At 41.7% G+C, this 14,739-nt stretch overlaps 1 protein-coding gene across 5 annotated transcripts in view; it reads right to left on the bottom strand.

The window, feature by feature from the left end:
- Positions 1-14,739, bottom strand: part of LOC115111991 (dematin) — a 294,338-nt gene that overhangs the window by 45,951 nt on the left and 233,648 nt on the right. For 3 of the 5 annotated variants that reach the window (XM_065011778.1, XM_029638606.2, XM_029638609.2), the window contains exon 2: positions 2,398-2,456. The exons of the other annotated variants lie outside the window; for them this stretch is intronic. The gene's annotated coding sequence lies outside the window, so the exon portion shown is untranslated. The remainder of the gene's footprint in view (positions 1-2,397; positions 2,457-14,739) is intronic. 5 annotated transcript variants of the gene reach the window in all.

The raw sequence follows: 14,739 nt of genomic DNA, 5'->3' as shown, positions 1-14,739 counted from the left end.
TGGGTGGCTATTTACCAATAGACTATGTACAGCTGCAGCGATCGGTTAGCTGCTCAGATAGCAGATGTTTGAAGTTGGTGAGGGAGATAAAAGTCTCCAACTTCAGCGATTTTTGCAATTCGTTCCAGTCACAGGCAGCAGAGGTTATGTAGATATAGGACTCGTTTTACTGTGGATATAGATACTTTTGTACCTGTTTCCTCCAGCATCTTCACAAGGTCCTTTGCTGTTGTTCTGGGATTGATTTGCACTTTTCGCACCAAAGTACGTTCATCTCGAGGAGACAGAACGCATCTCCTTCCAGAGGGGTATGACGGCTGCGTGGTCCCATGGTGTTTATACTTGCATACTATTGTTTGTACAGATGAACGTACCTTCAGGCGTTTGGAAATTGCTCCCAAGGATGAACCAGACTTGTGGAGGTCTACCATTTGTTTCTGAGGTCTTGGCTGATTTCTTTGATTTTCCCATGATGTCAAGCAAAGAGGCACTGAGTTTGAAGGTAGGCCTTGAAATACATCTACACCTCCAATTGACTCAAATTATGTCAATTAGCCTATCAGAAGCTTCTAAAGCCATTTTCTGGAACTTTCCAAGCTGTTTAAAGGCACAGTCAACTTGGTGTATGTAAACTTCTGTCCCAGTGGAATAATCGTTTTGTAAACAATTGTTGGAAAAATTACTTGCACAAAGTAGATGTCCTAACCGACTTGACAAAACTAGAGTTTGTTAACAAGAAATGTGTGGAGTGGTTGAAAAACGTTTTAATGACTCCAAACGAAGTGTATGTAAACTTTCGACTTCAACTGTATATATGTAATATGTCTTACAGAGCCTTTCCATAAGTCCACTCAAATTTCTTCAACTGTCTTCTGACAGCGATGTCGATGTTGTGCTGTGATGCCAGCAGATTCCAGACTGCATTTGCCGCTCGCCCATCATCTTCAACCAAGTCGATGGCTTGAATAGTCTCGCTGGAATTTGAATACAATGTAAAAGTGATGACCAGCAGGGTCAAATAATATAAACAGTGGTTATAGAAGGTGCAACAGGTCAGCACCTTAGGAGAAAATGTCAGTTGGCTTTTTATTGCTGAGCATTCAGAGGTCAAGACAGCAAGTGTGTGAGAGAAAATATCGAAACACACAAAGTAACGTGTTAATGAGTTCCGATAGCCAATCTATTATCCAACGATTAGTTTAACATTCAGACTATTGTAGGTGTGAAAATTCCCCCCAACAAACAATACCCTACCTGCGTGTGGTCAACTATTTCAGCACCGTTTCACGCTGCTCTGAGACAAGCATGGGGACTGGTCTTGATAAATCAATGACATTTTTATTTTCACTTAATCTCCGTTTGGGTATTGGTTAGACTACAATTAGGGTGTGTAAATGTTAGGATTATTTTGCTCTTAGTGCTGTAGCCTACTCCCGACCGGTCTCGTTGTACAGCGCCATATTTTCCTAATGGAAACCCTGAGGGTTTCGTTTTTCTTGGAATAGAAACACCATAATAATAAAATTAATTTAGCAAAATTTCTTCAAATCAATCCCATACACTACGTTCTTACAAAAAAGGTTTTAAATTATCTAGTACAGCCAATATTAAAGATCGTCAAATGCTTCTCAAAGATGCCCACTGGTGGTCAAACTAGCACTAACTAGCATTAATGGCAACAATGGCTGACACTTAAATAACCTGCCATAGAATTCTGCAGCAGCCCGCACGGTGTGCTGCAGTGTGATTTAACTTCACAGGAAGAACCAGGATTAACACCTTTAGTTGGCTCTCACTATTTGATTTCAAGAAAAACAAATCGCTTTTCTCGATCATTTTGGTTTGCGTCCTGTTTTTAAGTATGGTGTGGGTTTTTATTTTGTTTGCCTCTTCTTGGGAAAATTTAGTGGGCTCTCATGGTGGGTTCTAGTTGTTGTTGCTAGTCAACTTTCAGTGGACACCCTCATGAGTGTCTTTCAGAACCCATCCTAAAACCCCACCTGTTTCGTTTTGGTTGTGGTCAGTGACTTAGTTCCCCCTTCTGTTAGAGCAACATTATTTGGTTTTCTTGCTGGGGAGTGTAAAAATGTAACAACTGCAGATTTCCCCTTTAAATGGATACTTCTGGATTTTGGCAAGGAGGCCCTTTATCTATCAGATGAACTTGTGGATACCACTTGTATGTCTCTGTGTCCAGTATGAAGGAAGTTGGAGGTAGTTTTGCGAGCCAATGCTAACTAGCGTTAGCGTAATGGCTACAAGTCTATGCGTATCTGCTAGCATGCTAGTAGATACCAATAGCATAGACTTCCAGTCTGAGTTAATAACTTAAAAGTTATGTTTCGTAGGACCATATCTATAAATGGCATACACTTTTCTAAATAACAGAAGTCTTACCTCAGACAAGAAAAGGAATCATTTCTGTCACTTTGGGGTTATTCATCCCAAGCTCTGACCTAGAAGACAAAATAGAAATGTGATTATATAACAAATTGCTAAATATTCTCAGATTTGGGGTATTCCTATTATTTTGTGATATTTATAGCTTTTGAGAGTAAACCAGCAAAGAATATTAAGAGATTTAAATATATACAGCCTTTTATAGTCCAATTTTGTAGTATGGTTTAGAAAAGCAACTCAGAAGACCCTAAATACACAACATAGCCTGTTCTCTCAATGGGAATTCACCATTGATCATCTGATCAAATACGGATCCCATTGAAATAACTCAAGAGTTAGAGATAACAGAGACAAGCAAAAGACATCAGGTCGTATATATGCACTGAGCAAAATATGCTATTATTTTGATATACAGTACTGTAGAAACCTCTACTAATCACTACATATAGCATACATTATGCACAGTTATGATTGCAAAGTACAAATCCTTTTAAGTCATTTGCCATGGTGAGAATATCAGTTGGTACAATGGAAACCAATCCTAACCTTAACCATTAGTGGGGGAAATACAAAATGGGCCCAACATCTGTGTCTAGTAGCAACTGAAGAGCATGCAGTAGAGATGCTGGTTCCAGATAACCAATGGGATTTCACAGGAGACATGGAGGTGGTGTTCTGTAACATTTGTCTTTGGGATTCTCTTTCAAACTACTGCTTAGGATCAATCAATATGGGGATCAAGTGTCTGGTGCTCCAATTTTCCTTTGTGGCCATCCACCCTCCCCAAATAGAGGACAGCCATCGCATCTGCTAAATTACATTGTTGGTTTTAAAATATTAGAACATTCCAGAGAGACAGGAGGAATTATGGCCATAATCCACAAAAACTATAATAAAATAAAAACGTATTTGTTACATATGCCAAATACAACAGCTGTAGACCTTACCGTGAAATGCTTACTTACGAGCCCTTAACCAACAATGCAGTTCAAGAAATAGAGTAAAGAAAGTACCCTGACCTGTTTACCGGACCTGCTACCTTGTCCCAGACCTACTGTTTTCAACTCTCTAGAGACAGCAGGAGTGGTAGAGATACTCTGAATGATCGGCTATGAAAAGCCAACTGACATTTACTCCGGAGGTGCTGACCTGTAGCACCCTCTACAACCACTGTGATTATTATTATCTGACCCTGCTGGTCATCTATGAACATTTCAACATCTTGGCCATGTTCTGTTATAATCTCCACCCGGCACAGCCAGAAGAGGACTGGCCACCCCTCATATCCTGGTTCCGCTCTAGGTTTCATCCTAGGTTCCGGCCTTTCTAGGGAGTTTTAACTAGCCACGTGCTTCTAAACCTACATTGCTTGCTGTTTGGGGTTTTAGGCTGGGTTTCTGTGCAGCACTTTGTGACATCAGCTGATGAAAGAAGGGCTTTATAAAAATGTCTGATTGAATAACATAACAATAACAAGGCTATATAGAGGGGGTACCGGTACCGAGTCAATGTGCGGGGGTACAGGTTAGTCAAGGTAATTTCTACCTGTAGGTAGGGGTAAAGTGACTAAAGATAATAAACGGTGAGTAGTAGCAGTGTAAAAACAAAATGGGGGGTGTCAATGTAAATAGTCTGGGTGGCCATTTGATTAATTGTTAACTTGTTTGGGATAGGGGGCAGTATTTTGACGTCCGGATGAAATGCGTGCCCAAAGTAAACTGCCTGTTACTCAGGCCCAGAAGCTAAAAAAAAAAGATGTCTGTGAGTATAACAGAACTGATATGGCAGGCAAAAACCAGAGGACAAACCACCCCCCCCCCCAAAAAAAAAAGAAATCAGCCTATCACTTTTATTAAGGCGAAGTCCTCCCAGATTTCAGTTCCCATGGCTTCCACTAGATGTCAACAGTCTTTAGAAAGAGTTTCAGGCTGGTTTTTGGAAAAATGAGCCAGAAATTGAAGTTTTTCTAGGTGGCTCCCATTTTGGCTGTAGTGCTTCCAAGCGCGTGAATGAGAGCGCGTTCTTTGGTATTTTTCTCGGGTAAAGACAATAACGACTCTCAGTCTTAAATTTGAGCATTTATTTACGTATTAGGTACCCTAAGGTTTGATTATAAAAGTTGTTTGACTTGTTTGGAAAAGTTTATTAGTAATGTTTGTGATTAATTTTGTATGCATTTTGATGGAGGGAAACTGGGTGGATTATTGACTGAAGCGCGCCAGCTAAACTGAGTTTTTATGAATATAAAGTTGGACATTATCGAACCAAACAACCATTTGTGATGTGACTGGGACCTTTTGGAGTGCCAACAGAAGAAGATCAAAAGGTAAAGCATTTATTACATCGCTATTTCTGACTTTCTCTTATGCAGGTGAGTGAGGACCCAAAAGCGGTTTAACAGAAACAGAGTCTTTTAATGTCCAAACACAGGGAAGACATAAATCCTCTTCAGATGTATCGGTTGACAAAATAGACAACCCGCAGAGAGGGCGACAAATAAATCATAAAGTCCTCTGATCTTTACAGGAGAGTCCCCTTCTAGCAGCAGAGGAGAATAGCAGGGTTAGCGGCAACAGACTGCTAGTCTCTCCGGGTAGGCGCGGGTTGTAGAGGACAGAGGTACCTGATCACACGTAGCATCTGATGAAGAGGCAGATTACGACAGGACGGGACAAGGGTGAAGCAAACGAGAATCTGACAAAGACAGAAGCAGAAACAGAGAGAGAAATAGAGACCTAATCAGAGGGAAAAAAGGGAACAGGTGGGAGAGAGTAAACGAGGTAGTTAGAGGAGATGAGGAACAGCTGGGGGAAGGAAAGGGAGAGAAGGTAACCTAATACGACCAGCAGGGGGAAACGAAGTGAAGAGAAAGAACAGGAACAAGACATAACATGACAATACATGACACTTTCGTGTCGCACCTGCCTGGTTGAAATATGTTTTTCATGTGTTTGTATATGCGGGGCGCTGTCCTCAGATAATCGCATGGTGTGCTTTCGCCGTAAAGCCTTTTTGAAATCTGACACAGTGGCTGGATTAACAAGAAGTTAAGCTTTATTTTGATGTATTACACTTGTGATTTTATGAAAGCTAAATATTTATAATATTGTAGTTTGAATTTGGCACTCTGCAATTTCACTGGATGTTGTCAAATCTATCCCGCTAACGGGATTCGAGCTTAAGGGATCCCTAAGAGGTTTAAGCAGTCTTATGGCTTGGGAGTAGAAGCAGTTAAGGAGCCTTTTGGACCTAGACATTGCTCTCCGGTACCACTTCCCGTGCGGTTGCAGAGATTCGAGTCTTTGACTTGAGTAACTGGAGTCTTTGACCATTTTTTGGGCCTTCCACTGACACCGTCTAGTATATAGGTCCTGGATGGCAGGAAGCTTGGCCCCAGTGATGTACTGGGCGTACGCACTACCCTCTGTTGTGCATTACAGGTTAGATGCTTAGCAGATGCCATACCAGGCGGTGATGCAACCGGTCAGGATGCTCTTGATGATATAGCTGTACATTTTTGGTATTGGTCCCTAGATCATCAAAAAAATGCTACAATCTCCTGAGGGGGTAAAGGTGTTGTCATGACCTCTTCACAACTGTCTTGGTGTGTTTGGACCATGATCATTTGTTGGTGATGTGGACACCAAGGAACTTGAAACTCTCGACCCGCTCTACTACTTGATCAGCAATCATTTTCCTGAAGTCTACGAGCAGCTCCTTTGTCTTGCTGACATTGAGGGAGAGCTTGTTTTCCTGGCACCACACAGGCAGGTCTCTGACCTCCTTATAGGCTGTCTCATCGTTGTCAGTGATCAGGTCACTGTTGTCTTCAGCAAACGTAATGATGGTGCTGGAGTTGTGCTTGGCCACACAGTCGTCGGTGAACAGGGAGTACAGGAGGGGACTAAGCATGCACCCCTGAGGGGCCCCATGTTGAGGATCAGTATGGCAGATGTGTTGTTGCCTACCCTTACCACCTGGAGGTGGCCCATCAGGAAGTCCAGGTTCCAGTTGCAGAGGGAGGTGTTTAGTCCCAGGGTCCATAACTGAGTGATGAGCTTTGTGGGAACTATGGTGTTGAACGCTGAGCTGTATAGTCAATGAATAGCATTCTCACATAGGTGTTCCTTTTGTCCAGGTGGGAAAGGGCAGTGTGGAGATTGTGATTGAGATTGCGTCAACTGTTGGGGCAGTAAACGAATTGGAGTGCGTCTAGGGTTTCCGGGCTGATGATGTTGATGTAAGCCATGACCAGCCTTTCAAAGCACTTCATGGTTACTGGTGTTAGTGCTAAGGGGTGGGAGTCATTTAGGCAGGTTACCTTTGCTATCTTGGGCACAGAGACTATGGTGGTCTGCTTGAAACATGAAGGTATTACAGACTCGGTCAGGGAGAGGTTGAAAATGTCAGTGGAGACACTGCGCAAGCGCATGCTCTGAGTACACCTGGTAATCCGTCTGGCCCTGCAGCCTTCTGAATGCTGACCTGTTTAAAGGTCTTGCTCACATCGGCTACAGAGAGTGTGATCACACAGTCGCCCGGAACAGCTAGTGCTCACATGCATGCTTCAATATTGCATGCCTCGAAGCGAGCATGAAAGGCATTTAGCTCATCTGGTAGGCTCGCGTCACTGGGCAGCTCATGACTGAGTTTCCCTTTGTAGTCCATAATAGTTTGCAAGCCCAGATGGTTCATCTGAGGGCATAGCGGGATTTCTTATAAGTGTCCGGATTAGTGCCCTGCTCCTTGAAAGCAGCAGCTCTAGCCTTTAGCTCGGTGCGGATGTTGTCTGTAATCCATGGCTTCTGATGAAGCCAGTGACTGATGTGGTATACTCTTCAATGAATCCTGGAACATATTCCAGTCTATGCTAGCAAAACAGTCCTGTAGCATAGCATCCGCGTCATCTGACCACTTCCATATTGAGCGAGACACTGTTACTTCATGCTTTAGTTTTTGCTTGTAAGCAGGAATCAGGAGGATAGAATTATGGTCAGATTTGACAAATGTGTATGCTTTGTATGCGTCTCTTTGTGTGGAGTAAAGCTGGTCTAGTTTTTTTCACCCTCTGGTTGCACATGTGATATGCTGGTAGAAATGAGGTAAAATGGATTTAAGTAGTGGAGTGATCATCAAATATCATATTATTCCTTATAAACCAGTGCATTATTCACAGCAATCTCAAACAGATGAAAATGCGACAATCTTGAGCTATGTTGAAAACCAAATCCTGAAAGTGATATCTTGTTGACAAATACTAGCAATCACTTCTGAATAGCTCCTGTGGACAATTCTCACATATGATGTCTCATGATGGCAGACCAAGATATAATGCATCCTTTATCCAAACGTGATAAGAGAAAAAGGCAATCAGACTGTTAAACAGCCACCACTAACATTGAGTGGCTGCTGCCAACACACTGACACTGACACTGACTCAACTCCAGCCACTTTAATAATGGGAATTGATGGGAAATGATGTAAATATATCACTAGCCACTTTAAACAATGCTACCTTATATAATGTTACTTACCCTACATTATTCATCTCATATGCATACGTATATACTGTACTCTATATCATCGACTGCATCCTTATGTAATACATGTATCACTAGCCACTTTAACTATGCCACTTTGTTTACATACTCATCTCATATGTATATACTGTACTCGATACCATCTACTGTATCTTGCCTATGCTGTACCATCACTCATTCATATATCCTTATGTACATATTCTTTATCCCCTTACACTGTGTATAAGACAGTAGTTTTGGAATTGTTAGTTAGATTACTTGTTGGTTATTACTGCATTGTCGGAACTAGAAGCACAAGCATTTCGCTACACTCGCATTAACATCTGCTAACCATGTGTATGTGACAAATAAAAATTGATTTGATTTGATTTATTGTTGCCAAACAGCTTGCAATGGAGACTCTGTTGCCTGGGGCATAGTTACTGTATCAATAGGAGAGGGAGTGTGGAGGAATGGGCTCTGAAGTGTGTGGGCACAGGCAGGCTTGTACGAGGTTACGTTTCCCCGTGTGTGCTGCTCAATGCATGTGTAGGTGACTGATGTTCATCCCAAATGGCGTTAAATGGCACCCTACTTCCTACATAGTGCACTACGTTTGACCAGAGCCCTAAGAAACCTGGTCAAAAGAAGTGCACTATATAGGGACTAGGGTGCCATTTGGGACACATTTAGAGACATGTGCCACATCTGCCATGCTTGCATTGTTTTGGCATTGATTTGGATCGCAATGTGTTCTGCAGAGGCTTTACCTGCTCAAATTGGGGAGGCCTTTACACAGCAAACACCTACAGTACCCAGCTCACAGAGAGGGTGAGTCAGCCTTTTAACAACCTTGAATTCACTACAAGTTTGCATTTCTTGCTGTGCAGGAAAATTCTCAGCAACAAAAGAGTGATCAAATTAAGATCCTACGTTTCATAAGGGGGCATGAGAAAGCAGCTATGCGAAATAGTGCATCCACTTAACCAACCCTCCCTTCTTCCCCTGCATAGAAAACAACAACAATAAGGACACAAGCATTTTTCTGCATGGTTGTACTCCTGTTTTAGTTGTTGTTTTTCATAGTGCATTTTACAGTCTTAACAATGATACATGTATTGAGATGGGATGTTGTGTTCTGCGGAAGGCAATTGCTCGGTGAACAGGGGAACTTTTATCCTTTCATATACTCTACTGTAACGGTCACCAATAGCGCTCTACAAGGACAATGATGATGCTTTCTCACAGTTAATATAGTACCGTGAAACGGTACGTGTATTCGTATTGAACCGTTCGGTACAGGGTCCATGGTGCACGGTTCGGTACGCACTGTGAACCAAACAATACATTAATTCGTATATAAAAATGGCGTATAAATGAACGTGGGAAAAATATCCACATAGTAATAAAGTTGTCTTTGAAAAAAAAAAGTTGTTTCGTCTAGTATGCAGCTCCGCTCATTAGTTATAATCCTCCAGCGAGAACAGAGCTGAGACCTTCGTAGCAGCAATTAGCTTATGAAGGAATTAGCAGTTAGCTAAATGCAAAGGAGCAATATGGCAAGCATTGGCGAGCCAGAACTAGAAGACCATTCAGGTACCATTCAGGTCTGCCGTCTGGGAACATTTCGGTTTCCCTGTAAACTATAACAGGCATTGCCAACGAGTGGTGGATAAAACTTCTACAACATGTAGGCTCTGTTCATTGCCGATAGCCTATTCGAGTGGTGGATAAAACTTCTACAACATGTAGGCTCTGTTCATTGCCGATAGCCTATTCGAGTGGTGGATAAAACTTCTACAACATGTAGGCTCTGTTCATTGCCGATAGCCTATTCGAGTGGCAATGTGAGCAACATGACTACTTATTTGCGCCAACATCACCCCAAAGTGCCAATCGGTGGGACTAGGCGAAAAACATTTACGGCAACCACTTCTCCCCACACACAGCCTTCAGGCAACAATATGAGGCCGACTCCGGTAGGGCTAAAGAAATCAACACAGCGATAGCAAAATTCATAGCGACAGATATAAGACCCTTCTCTGTGGTAGAGAATGCGGGTTTCAGAAACATGTTTAAAAAGTGGTCATGCCACGCTTCACTATTCCTTCCCGTACACATTTTGCCCAGACATACAAAAAAACAAAAGAACAACTTGAGAGCGAGTTGTCAGAAACGTGGTCTGTTGCTCTAACAACAGACAGTTGGACATCTAGAGCTACAGAACGCTAGCTTATTGTAAATGCAGTTGCATTAGCTGGATTGGGGAAACATATAGGATGCTTTGCTCACGTTATTAATCTAGCATCTCAAAAATGCAATGTGAGTGAATCCAATCTCTCACCTCCTAGCAAAGATCAGGAAGGTGGTATACTTCTTTCATAAAATAACAACTGCTGCACATGTTTACAAGACAAAACAGCAGATGCTGGAGCTGCCAAGCCACAAACTAATCCAAGATGTCCCTACTAGATTCAAATTCAAGCCATTACATGGAATTCAAGCCATGACATGGTCGAGAGATACCTTGAGCAGACAGTTGCGGTGTTTTCTACACTGACGGATCAAGCTGTGAGGAAGAATGTCAAAGATATTGTGACTTTGTCTGAAAATGACATAAGACTAACAGAGGAAGTTATCAAAGTGTGCAAACCTCTCAAAACAGTCATAACACTGATATGCACAGATTATTCCATCACCATCCATGGTCCTGCCTATGAAAACAATGATCCTGAAATCAATAGTGGCATCTGATGAAGATGAACCCACAGTAAGGAATGTCAAGACTGCTATCAGAGTTAACCTGGAGCATAGATATGCTGACCCTGGTGTCCAAGACTTCTTACACAAGAGCACCGCTTTGGACCCCCGGTTCAAGACCCTTCTGCACCTGGATGCTGCTGCTCGTCTGAGAGTCTACAATGAACTCACAGCAGAGATTGTGACAAATATACAACAGGTACAGTAAGGAATTCACTTTGTTAATGTGACATTTATTATTTTATTAATAAGTGATAACAATTAATTATAAAGTAATAATTGTAATTGTCAAAATAGTGTCCGATATACAGTGGGGCAAAAAAGTATTTAGTCAGCCACCAATTGTGCAAGTTCTCCCACTTAAAAAGATGAGAGGCCTGTAATTTTCATCATAGGTACACTTCAACTATGACAGACAAAATGAGGAAAAAAAATCCAGAAAATCACATGGTAGGATTTTTAATGAATTTATTTGCAAATTATGGTGGAAAATAAGTATGATCTAAAGAAAAACTTGAAAATCTGATATATATATTTTTTTTCAAGTAACCAGTCTCAAGTGGTCCTATTTTGTTTAAGACACTGCTATGTGACTTAATTTTGATATATGCTGCTGGACTATGCACTCTTGTTGAAGTTCTGTTTTAAATGACTATTTTATTTAATGTTATAAGGCAGGCACTGCTGTTTTTTGTTGTCCCTTTGTTTCCATATCCTCCTGGGAATTCAAGATACCCATATTAACTATTATAATAAATGGAAAATCTAAAAACAAATTACATATTTCTCAGGCATTTATTTTGTGGATGTATCGAAACCGTACCGAACCGTGACAACACTGTACCGTATCGTAGCAAACTGAGTTTTGTGAACCGTTTCACCCCTATTAAATTCCCTTCAACTAACAAAAGCTAATCCAAGAGGTATAAACTACTTCCTCAAAGCAGCATTTGATTCATTTCACGTCCCCTCTGCTAAAGCTCTTTGATGATGGCAACATGGTGATGGCAGAGAGCTGTGAGAAAGGGACAGGCAAGACCGGGCGGGACCCCCACCAGAGAAAGGACCACCTCTCTCTGTGGGACTCAGAGGATGGATGAATACAGCGGAGCTGGCCCACTTGAGTCATATGTCTTTCCCCCTTTTTGAGGCAAATGTCAGGGCCTGACAAGGCCTGGCAAGGGCCTGGTAGTTTGTGACGCCCTCCAACCCGGGTCTCTCTTTTCAACACAAGCCTCCAAACACAGTGCTCAGGGATTAAATCGGGCCTGCACTGAGCTGCCCATTGTGTTTTCTCCAGAGCTGCACATTACATAGATTTATTGACGGCCAGGTGGGGGGTATGAGCCTGGTGTTTTCCCTCCAAGTCAATTGTCAATAGCTTGTGTTCAGTTTTTTTCTGCTGACTGCTCTATTCAGCACAAACACTAAACAGGGCCAGTTTCAAGTGCAAAGGGCCAATGGGTTGACTTTTATGGGGGCATCTCTTTTCTGTGATTGTTTTAGGGGGTGGTGCCTGTCAGTGAGGGTAATTACTATCACTCAATGCACACAACTATCCGACAAAGGGGTGAGAACTGAGAAAAGTAGGGGATACTTCAAGTGAAGACCACAGGAATGTTTGCCCAATAAAGAATGATAGATTCCATTACATAGAAAAGAGAAAGAGGGAATGGGAAACCAACAAATCACACATCATCATCCATACCTGACATGGTTTTCGAAGTCCTGATTTCAGATACATCTCCAACTTGAGGCTGAATGACGAGCATGCCTGCCAGTAGAATAACCGGCCTCGTTTCTTTGTCACATGAAGCATGTTTGATGTTGACTAGATGTGAGGCAGTTAATTTGGGTCGTAAGGACAATAATGGTGGCTTTCTACAGTCTAGTCATAAAAGCTTGGTGCACTTGACTGAGCAGCAGCAGCAGAGAAAAGAACACTGCTGCAATATTACATTTACATTTAAGTCATTTAGCAGACGCTCTTATCCAGAGCGACTTACAATATCTGCACTGGAAGAGGGAAATCTAATCAAAAACGGAAAAGGAAAGATTATGACCTCGCCAGTGTAATCCACCGAGTTGATATAGGCCTAGAGCTTGCTAAGAAAAAAATTGCATGCTGTTGTAGGGGCTAATAGTCTCTGACTATGAGAAAAGTCTCATCACTCACAACACATCAGAGGCAAGTCTCTGTTTGTGGTGTAGGCTTGTTCTGTATTCTTTCATATCTAGGTCAATTGCATCAGTAAGATATTTTCTAGTGGTTTTTTACTTAATCTCATACAATGCGTCAGCATTTATAATCCAAGTGATTTTCCTACATTTATGTCCCACTCGATTGTTATAATTGTGTTTATAATTGAAATTTGCAAAAGGCAAGTGAATCAGTTGTATGGGCTGAAAAGTCCCAATCCCCTCAGTCTGGCCCCATGTCAGGGTATGTCCACGGCCCTAGACTTTTGGGCTTTTTTGGGGCCTCGGAGATGGAAACATAAACTACTGATGACACGGGTGCAAAGTCTGACAGTGGAAAAACAGAGCTCCCATAGCCCATCAACACTTACACTGGCAACTGATCTGGTCTGACGCATCACTGCAAGGCTAACGGGGTTATCAAAATCATGTCATAAACAACCCAACAAGATACAGTATCCAGACCTTTCTGTTGCAAGCATATTTGAGGTAATATTATCATTCAGACAAACCATGATTGCACTGGTAGATGCAACACATGTTATGCTCTATCCAGACAGGGGTACAAATGAGAGAATTGGTATCCATGATTCTGGCTTGTCTCGGAAAGTATCTGTACCAAGGAAATCCTGAGTTCTGACACCCACTGGTATTGACAAGGTACAGAGTGCTCTGTATCTGTGTTTATTGGTGTCGTTGTGAACAACCTCAGAGTCTTCCTTGAGAGAAACACACTTATCTCAGCAAAGCAAGATCAGCCTACACCCAGTTGGCCTGTTCTCGTCGCCGTGGCAACGCTCTCCGGATTGGCTCCGTCAGCCAGCAAAAAGTGTTCACATCACCTTGGCCTGGCCTCCTTTCATTCTGATGGCACACATGTGCTCCATATGCAAACCAGCTGCACTCATAGATAAGGCATTAGTCTGGCTTCCATGAAACCACAATGACGTAGGGCTCTTGAGTAACAGCAGAACGATAGACAAACTCAATAAGAACAGAGAACAGACAACATACTTAAATGTGACAATCGCACGCATGTACACACACCAACACGCACACACCTACAGACTTCAGAAAGAATTCATACCCACTTGATTCCGCATTTTATTGTGTTACAGTCTGAATTCAAAATGGAGGAAATCATTTTGTATATTTTGCGTTGTGCTTTAGGTTTAAATTCAGGCTGTAACACAATAACATGCAGATAAAATCAAGGGGTGTGAATACTTTCTGAAAGCACTGTATGTAGAGTACACATGCACAGACACCCTAATGAAAAAAACACGTGACATTTGCTGATTCACATGTGAAAATTGCATTTAAATGGCTATTTTCACATGTTGAGCTTAAACTTCACATGTGAAACCTTATTTTCACGTGTGGAGAATAACATGTTTTCACCTCATGTGAAAAACAAATGACATGTAAAAGTCACTTTGCGGTTTACCATGTTAGAAAACTCCACTTTCACACTTTCACATGTGGAGATGCAAGTTCACTTCACATATGAAAATCCCCTTTGCAGTTTTAAATATAAGAAAACTCCACATTTTAAAATCAAATTAACAGTTTTACATGTGGAAATCTAACTTTCACATGTGGATTTAAATGCAAGTTCATATATAGGGGTTAAATAGTGTTATTCTACTCACATGTAAAAGGTGGTGTTGACATGTTGCAGTAGCAAAGTTTCCACATGTGGAATTTCACATTATGTAAAAAATTTACTTAGCCTACCTGAGTGTAATAAATCAACCCATACACTCCATTAATAGTGTAGTCCTCCATGATATATTGCATTGATATAGTATAGTATAGTACAGTACAGTCTTGGCCAAAAGTTTTGAGAATGACACAAATA

Source organism: Oncorhynchus nerka, linkage group LG27 (assembly GCF_034236695.1).
Source record: "Oncorhynchus nerka isolate Pitt River linkage group LG27, Oner_Uvic_2.0, whole genome shotgun sequence".
NCBI classification, from domain to species: Eukaryota; Metazoa; Chordata; class Actinopteri; order Salmoniformes; family Salmonidae; genus Oncorhynchus; species Oncorhynchus nerka.
The sequence above is the reverse complement of the archived record's forward strand: the minus strand, read 5'-3'. Positions and strand labels throughout refer to the sequence as shown.